We start from the raw sequence: 9306 nt of genomic DNA, 5'->3' as shown, positions 1-9306 counted from the left end.
AGTATTGCTGCTCCCCAGTGCTTAATGGCTACAGGAATGTCTTAGCATTTCTTTATCTTAGTATTCTTTGAGCACAGCACCAGGATTATCATGTGAGGGATGTGCAAATCACCTCCTTTTTCTTCATCAACACACAAGTCTGCCTGTTCTGACACCCATGTATTGTGTGTGTGTGTGTGTGTGTGTGTGTGTGTGTGTGTGTGTGTGTGTGTGTGTGTGTGTGTGTGTGTGTGTGTGTGTGTGTGTGTGTGTGTGTGTGTGTGTGTACCTGACACCTGCCATTGACACACAGGTCTGACTCGTAGGGTCCACATGGTGTTCCATCCATCACTCTCTCTGCCACCAGGATGGGGGCATCTCTCCCCACAGGGGAACAGAACAGGGCACATGGCTTCTCTACAGAGAGAACACACAAGGGGGTTAATAGCCTAGCGGTTACAGAGGCGAGCCAGCAACCGGAGGGTTGCCCGTTCGCATCCCCGGTTTTCCTGTCGCGAAAAGAGCTGGCAACCAATGCCTAGGTGCCATTGATGTCACTGTGCCCTCGAGCAAGGCACTAAACCCCTAACCATGCACCTCTCCAAAATCTGTGTATGTGTGTCTTTCAGAATGGTTGAATTAGAAGTGGAAGTAAAATTTAGGTTGGACCTTGGGTGCAATTGACCAATAAAGTGATCTCAACCTATTAATGATGGGGAACAGAACAGAGAACAGGGCTTTTCTACAGAGAGAACACACATAGGGGGTTAATGTAATGAGGTGTCACCCTTGATTGAAATCTCATATATTACGTAATGTGATGACATCACATGACCACTGGTGACCTTTGATATGCAAATGTAAAAAAAGAATGTTGGTATCAGCTACCTGGTCTCATGCTCTGTTAGTAATTTATTTATTTTTAACTAGGCAAATCAGTAAATAACACATTTTTACTTACAATGACAGCCTAGGAACAGTGGGTTTCTGCCTTGTTCAGGGCCCTTCACTTTGTCCACATTTTGTTATGTTACAGCCTTATTCTAAAATGGATTCAATTTAAAAAATGTAAAAACCATAATGACAAAGCAAAAACATGTTTTTAGAAAAGTTTGCAAATTTATAAAAACAAATCTAAAACAGAAATACCTTAATCAGACCCGACATTTAGTTCAGGTGCATTGTCACGTTCTGACCTTAGTTATTTTATTTAGGTCTTTGTTTTAGTATGGTCAGGGCGTGAGTTGGGTGGGTTGTCTATGTTCGTTTTTCTATGTTGGTTTTTGACTTTGGCCTGGTATGGTTCTCAATCAGAGGCAGGTGTCGTTAGTTGTCTCTGATTGAGAATCATACTTTGGTAGCCTTTCCCCACCAGTGTTTGGTGGGTGATTGTTTTCTGTGTCTGTGTGCTCCACACGGAACTGTTTCGGTTTTAGTTTCTGTCTTTCTATTTGTTATTTTGTATTTTCGTGTTCAGTGATTTTGTTCATTAAAACATGACGAACATGTACCACGCTGCACATTGGTCCGATCTCTCATACTCCTCGTCAGAGGAGGACGAATCCCGTTACATGCATCCTGTTTCCATTGATCATCCGTGATATGTTTCGACAACTTGAATGGATTCCACCTGTGGTAAATTCAATTGATTGGACATGATTTGGAAAGGCACATACCCATCTGTATAAGGTCCCACAGTTGACAGTGTATGTCAGAGCAAAAACCAAGCCTTGAGGTCGAAGGAATTGTCCGTAGAGCTCTGAGACAGGATTGTGTCGAGGCACAGATCAAAAAAATGTCTGCAGCATTGAAGGTCCCCAAGAACACAGTGGTCTCCATCATTCTTAAATGGAAGAGGTTTGGAACCACCAAGACTCTTCCTAGAGCTGGCCACCCGGCCAAACTGAGCAATGGGGGAGATTGGTCAGGGAGGTGACCAAGAACACAATGATCATTCTGACAGAGCTCTAGAGTTCCTCTGTGGAGATGGGAGAACATTCCAGAAGGACAACCCTCTCTGCAGCACTCCACCAATCAGGCATTTATGATAAGAGTGACCAGACAGAAGCCACTCCTCAGTAAAAGGCACATGACGGCAGGCTTGGGGTTTGCCAAAAGGCACCTAAAGGACTCTGACTGGTCTGATGAAACCAAGATTGAACTCTTTGGCCTGAATGCCAAGCATCACCTCTGGAGGAAACCAGGTACTGCTCATCACCTGGCCAAAACCATCCCTATGGCAGCATCATGCTGTGGGGATGTTTTTCAGCAGTAGGGACTGGGAGACTAGTCAGGATCAAGGGAAAGATGAATGGAGCAAGGTACAGAGAGTTTCTTGATGAAAACCTGCTCCAGAGCGCTCAGGACCTCAGACTTTGGCAAAGGTTCACCTTCCAACAGGACGACCCTAAGCTCACAGCCAAAACAACACAGGAGTGGCTTCGGGACAAGCCTCTGAATATCCTTAAGTCGCCAAGCCAGAGCCCGGACTTGAACCCTATCTAACATGTCTGGAGACACCTGAAAATAGCTGTGCAGCGACACTCCCCATCCAACCTGACAGAGCTTGAGAGGATCTGCAGAGAAGAATGGGAGAAACTCCCCAAATACAGGTGTGCCACACTTGCAGTGTCATACCCAAGAAGACTCAAGGTTGTCTTCGCTGCCAAAGGGTCTGAGTAAAGAGTCTGAATACTTATGTCAATGTGATTAAGTTTTTTATTTGTTATACATTTGCAAAAAAAAAAATCTAAAAACCTGTTTTTGTTTTGTCATTATGGGGTATTATGTGGAGATTGATGATGAAAAACAACGATTTAATACATTTTAGAATAAGGCTGTAACGCAACAAAATGTGGAAAAAGTGAAGGGGTCTGAATACTTTCTGAATGTCCTGTATACAGTGCCTTGCGAAGGTTTTCGGCCCCCTTGAACTTTGCGACCTTTTGCCACATTTCAGGCTTCAAACATAAAGATATAAAACTGTATTTTTTTGTGAAGAATCAACAACAAGTGGGACACAATCATGAAGTGGAATGACATTTATTGGATATTTCAAACTTTTTTAACAAATCAAAAACTGAAAAATTGGGCGTGCAAAATTATTCAGCCCCCTTAAGTTAATACTTTGTAGCGCCACCTTTTGCTGCGATTACAGCTGTAAGTCGCTTGGGGTATGTCTCTATCAGTTTTGCACATCGAGAGACTGAAATTTTTTCCCATTCCTCCTTGCAAAACAGCTCGAGCTCAGTGAGGTTGGATGGAGAGCATTTGTGAACAGCAGTTTTCAGTTCTTTCCACAGATTCTCGATTGGATTCAGGTCGGGACTTTGACTTGGCCATTCTAACACCTGGATATGTTTATTTTTGAACCATTCCATTGTAGATTTTGCTTTATGTTTTGGATCATTGTCTTGTTGGAAGACAAATCTCCGTCCCAGTCTCAGGTCTTTTGCAGACTCCATCAGGTTTTCTTCCAGAATGGTCCTGTATTTGGCTCCATCCATCTTCCCATCAATTTTAACCATCTTCCCTGTCCCTGCTGAAGAAAAGCAGGCCCAAACCATGATGCTGCCACCACCATGTTTGACAGTGGGTATGGCGTGTTCAGGGTGATGAGCTGTGTTGCTTTTACGCCAAACATAACGTTTTGCATTGTTGCCAAAAAATTCAATTTTGGTTTCATCTGACCAGAGCACCTTCTTCCACATGTTTGGTGTGTCTCCCAGGTGGCTTGTGGCAAACTTTAAACAACACTTTTTATGGATAGCTTTAAGAAATGGCTTTCTTCTTGCCACTCTTCCATAAAGGCCAGATTTGTGCAATATACGACTGATTGTTGTCCTATGGACAGAGTCTCCCACCTCAGCTGTAGATCATCCAGAGTGATCATGGGCCTCTTGGCTGCATCTCTGATCAGTCTTCTCCTTGTATGAGCTGAAAGTTTAGAGGGACGGCCAGGTCTTGGTAGATTTGCAGTGGTCTGATACTCCTTCCATTTCAATATTATCGCTTGCACAGTGCTCCTTGGGATGTTTAAAGCTTGGGAAATCTTTTTGTATCCAAATCCGGCTTTAAACTTCTTCACAACAGTATCTTGGACCTGCCTAGTGTGTTCCTTGTTCTTCATGATGCTCTCTGCGCTTTTAACGGACCTCTGAGACTATCACAGTGCAGGTGCATTTATACGGAGACTTGATTACACACAGGTGGATTGTATTTATCATCATTAGTCATTTGGTTTGCAACGGAAAAGGGGAAAAATGAATGTTTCTCATTCGTCCAGGTAGTCCCTCCCTGTTTGGGTCAGTTTTTATTCTGTTTGGCACCTAATGAACACAACCCTGCTGAGAACCATAATGTACAAGAAGAGGTTATATCCACATTACACAGACTGCTGTTCAGGACCCTTGTTGATATCACTCTGTGTGAGGCCTTTGATCAGTGTGTTGTTAAGATGTATTGTCAGTGGTATAACATTTTTACAGCTGTTTGACCAAATGTCTTCATGTATTTATGAACTGAGGGTTCTGTTCATCCAGCAGGTGTTTATTTGAGAGCTGTAAAATGGCCTTCTTCCCTCCCCCCTCCTTCCCTCCCTCCCTTCTTCCCTTTCTCCTTCCTTCCTATCCCATCCCAGTAGGATCAGCTCAGTTTATTTGTATACTTCCTAATCTGAACTGAGATCAGCAACGTTTGCAGTTCAGTCAGTTCAACATTTACAGATGCTCTATCTTAATTTGACCCTGCTTCTCACAGCAGGAAAAATAAATCCTGCAGCAAAGTGGATTATAATTATTAGACATTTTTTCATTAGGGCACATCAAGTCTGACATTTTAAGGTGGAAGCTACAAACTTTAGAAGCCTTTGATTTTTTTGAAAACACTACAATTTGCAATGCAAATTGGACATTTCTCTGCGACAACAGAGAGAGCAAATTAAGATACGTGGGACAAATGACCAGAGAAGTCAATCCAGAAGAAAAAGCCATATTATAACCAATGTTGTTGAATGAAAAGTATGAAACACAGAGAGACTAAAGAGAGGTTATTTAGGATGTTCTTGGTAGAGTTTGGGGGGGGAAGCCTGGCTTCCCTTGGCACTCATGAATACACACCACTGCAGGTCTGTAGGTATTTCAAATTCATCCCATGCAAATAGCTCTGAGGTGTTTGCATCTTAGACAGTCGGCCACTAACATCTTAACTGGTTTTCACTCTGCTACATTCCCTCGCTCTCTACTAGTCTCTCTTTCTCTCTGTGTGTGTGTACCTGTCTCTCCCTCTCTCTTGCTGTCTGTCACACACACACACAGACACCAACACGCTCCAGCAAAGAACACTTTAGAGCAATTGAGCCTGTCTCAGAAAATGAAACAAGATAAAGAGAAAATGAGAGAGGGAGGGAGGAAATGAGAGAAGGAGAGATGTTGTCCTGTTTTCACACATCATCACCACAATCTATCAGGGAGGTCAATCAGAGGATTGCTCTGTGGGGGGTTGTCAGCAAACCTTTTCAAAAACACCAAGTAAATGGTGATGGTGGACAGTAAACCTCTTCCTAAACACCAGGGAAATGGTGATGGGGAATCAAGAGTCTCAGTACTGCTGATTTAGGATCAGTCTTTGCCTTTTTGGATCACAAGTAATAAGATTCTATGGACAGGGTGTACCTGATCCTAGATCAGCACTCCTACTTTGAGCTCATGATATATGAGCTTCTAATGAGCTCTACTTCACACATTTGTTGTGGGTGATTTGTTGTGAGTTATTTGGGGGATCTTATTTTAAAGGGTGACTGGTCATCTACCAAAATGTACAGTATGTAGCAACACCACCTGCTGCAGCTAAATGATCTCACACATTTTTTTAAAAGGAAATGTCACCTTTGTCCAAAAATGTCTAACAACATCACATGTCGATGTACATGATGTAGTCTTTTTGGAGGTCAATAAGGCTAAATTAGCTGATTCAGAGATACAGTGCCTTGCGAAAGTATTCGGCCCCCTTGAACTTTGCGACCTTTTGCCACATTTCAGGCTTCAAACATAAAGATATAAAACTGTATTTTTTTGTGAAGAATCAACAACAAGTGGGACACAATCATGAAGTGGAACGACATTTATTGGATATTTCAAACTTTTTTAACGACGAATGAGAAACATTAATTTTTCCCCTTTTCCGTTGCAAACCGTTTTAAAACACTGCATGCTCATGACCTTGATCAGACAGATTTGGCAAGAGTGGTCCGTGAGGAAATGAGATGACTGGGAAAAACTTGGACAGACATCAATCTAGCTGACGCTAAATCAAAGCTGCTGGGAAGTCCGATGCGGATGCTTCCCAAATAGCACCCTACTGTATAGCCTTTATAGGGCATTACTTTTGACCAGGGACCAAAGAGATAAAAAGGGAACAAGGGTGTCATTTGGGAAGCATGCGCTAATGACAAGGAAAATAAATGATTTGCCAAAGAATACTGAACCGCTAGAAGTCAATGGGGTCAGCCTGAGCAGCAGTCTGTTTCTGTCAGCCAGATGATTGTTGTCGTGGCAATGCAAAGCAAACACGTTTGCCAAAGCAACGACAAAGTTATACAGAAGTCAGTAACCCATTTTGGTACACTATGATAACTACATCAACATCAACCCAATTCAATAATCGTGCACCTGACAAGTCATCTGCTGTGTGTGTGTTTTGGGTTTTTACTGTCCTTGTGGAGACCAGAAGTCCTCACAAGGATGGTAAAATAAGGAAAAGTTGGACAAGTGAGGTGGAAAAAAAGCTATTTTAGGCTTAAGATTACAATTAGGATTATTTTTTTATTTTACCTTTATTTAAATAGCCAAGTCAGTTAAGAACAATGATGTTTCAATGACGGCCTAGGAACAGTGGGTTAACTGCCAGATTTGTACCTTGTCAGGTCGGGGGTTTGAACTTGCAGCCTTCTGGTTGCTAGTCCAACACTCTAACCACTAGGCTATCCTGCCACCCCCCTAGGGTTAAGGGTTAAGGTTAGGTTTAGAGTTATAATTAGAATTAGGATTAGGGTTAGAATTAGGATTAAGGTTAGGGTTAGAATTAGGATAAAGGTTAGGCTTAAGGTTAGGGTTAAGGTTAGGGTTAGGTTTAGGGTTACAATTAGAATTAGGATTAGGGTTAGAATTAGGATTAGAATTAGGATTAAGGTTAGAATTAGGTTTAAGGTTAGGCTTAAGGTTAGGGTTAAGGGTTAAGGTTAGGGTTAAGTTTAGGGTTACAATTAGAATTAGGATTAAGGTTAGAATTAGAATTAGGGTTAAGGTTAGGGTTAAGGTTAGGGTTAGGTTTAACAGTAGGGGTTAGAGACAATAGGATTTTGAATGGGAATTAATTGTTTGGTGCCCACAAGGACAGTAAAAAAAAGTGTGTGTGCGTGATGCATACGTGTGTATATGTACGCACGCGTGTGTGTGTGTGTGTGTGTGTGTGTGTGTGTGTTTTTGCAGGCCCTCTGAATCTCCAGAACATTTCTTCCTCTCACCATCGTTATTGACTGCGGTCCATATGCTGTTCTTCTTCTTTCCGGCCTGGCGGTCATGGGAGAGACACTGCAGCTCTCTGAAGCTGGGTGTTCCTTTAGGGCAGGGAGGACCTTCACACACTTTATGTTCCACACTGGCCTTCTGACAGTTACTACCACCAGGACCTGGCCTAGAGACACAACCAGTATGAAAACACACCAAGACACATGTGGTACACACGCACACACACACACAACAGCAGAAGACTTACGGCGGGTTGTCACATTTCCTCTGTCTGAACTGAGCTCCGGTGCCACAGGTTCTACTGCACTGGCTCCACTGACTCCAGATGCTCCAGTCCCCATCCACATGCTGTGGGATAGGGCTTTACTTACACACTCCCCTGCCCGGCACCACTGAGAGAGAGAGAGAGAGAGAGAGACAGAGACAGACAGAGAGAGAGAGAGGGAGAGAGACAGACAGAGAGAGAAAGAAAGAAAGAAGAACAAAAGTTAATGCTATTGGCGAAGGCAGTTGACCAATGGACCAATTGCCATATAACACATTTACATCATTACATTTAAGTCATTTGACAGGACCAATTATCCAGATAACACTAAGAAAAGTATATGCCAGTGTCAAAAGACTGTATTGACTTTGGCTGGTCCTTCCCTGCTGACAAAGAGGTGAACACACACACACACACACCTTGTCAGCTCCACACTCTGTGCCATCCAGAGGAGGGTCCAGCTTGGTCTTACAGGACTTGTCTCCTTCCACCAAACACCACAGGCCCGTGCACATCAGGTGCTGAAACACACACATACAAACACACACACACACACACATAAACCACAAACACACACAATAACTGCTGAAAAACACTCTGCAGTGAAGCTTGTGTCACTAAAACCCGTCCTTGCAAATATGATTATCAGATATCGTTCAAATAACAGCTTGTATAAGAAAACTGTCTGTTGGAATGCATCTGTTCAGTATCTGCCACAGGACATACAGTATGTTTATGACAGCAGTAGACATCGTCCAACAGCGGACAGATTCAGACCAGTAAACCCTGTGTCCCTGGAATCTCTGGCATCTTTACAGAGAGAAAACAAAGACAGAGTAAGCAGAAAGAGTATACTGAAGTATGTCATGCAGCTAAATGACTTCAGTTCAAGTATGCCTGCAGTTATTTTTCCAGTCCTGAGGGTCCTCCTTGTAACAGTGAGTTGATGTGCACTGCCATCACACATAGTCTGACAACCAGTGTGTCTGTGTTTATGTGTGTGTTGAGGTCTGTCTGCTCTATGTATCTGTCTGTCTGTCTGTCTGTCTGTCTGTCTGTCTGTCTGTCTGTCTGTCTGTCTGTACTCTGAGAAAAAAGGGTTCCAAAAGGGTCCCTTGGTTGTACCCATAGGAGAACCCTTTTGGTTCACAGTAGAACCCTTTTGGGTTCCATGTAGAACCTTCTGTAGAAAAGGTTCTACGTGCAGCCCAAAGGGGTTCTACCTGCAACCAAAAAGGGTTCCTGAAAGGGTTCTCCTAATGGGGACAGCCGTAGAACCCTTTGAAGGTTCTAGATGGCGCCTTTTTAAAGTGTTAATTTATCCTCTACCATAGAACTGTAGCAGGAACAACAGGCCGATCTAGAGATGTACTCCACTCACAGCTTCCTGAGTATATGTATAATACTGAAGTATAATACTGAAGAACTGAAGTATTTCCTCTAGCTCATACATGTCGAGGTATTGATGTTTTATTCAAACCATTGCATTCAAGTGCATATTAAGTTTCTAAGACTGAGCTTATTTTTAGCAGATAC

The 9306-nt window shown here is 42.8% G+C and overlaps 1 long non-coding RNA gene across 1 annotated transcript; it reads right to left on the bottom strand.

The window, feature by feature from the left end:
- Positions 1–304: 304 nt before the first annotated feature.
- Positions 305–7884, bottom strand: LOC135533848 (uncharacterized). Its single transcript, XR_010454597.1, has 3 exons — positions 7753–7884; positions 7502–7671; positions 305–396 (listed from the first exon to the last, which is right to left on the bottom strand). It is a non-coding gene; the product is annotated as an uncharacterized LOC135533848 (long non-coding RNA).
- Positions 7885–9306: the final 1422 nt, after the last annotated feature.

The sequence above is a fragment of the Oncorhynchus masou genome, unplaced genomic scaffold (assembly GCF_036934945.1).
Source record: "Oncorhynchus masou masou isolate Uvic2021 unplaced genomic scaffold, UVic_Omas_1.1 unplaced_scaffold_2719, whole genome shotgun sequence".
In the NCBI taxonomy this organism is placed as follows: Eukaryota; Metazoa; Chordata; class Actinopteri; order Salmoniformes; family Salmonidae; genus Oncorhynchus; species Oncorhynchus masou.
This window is presented reverse-complemented; position numbering and strand designations above follow the sequence as displayed.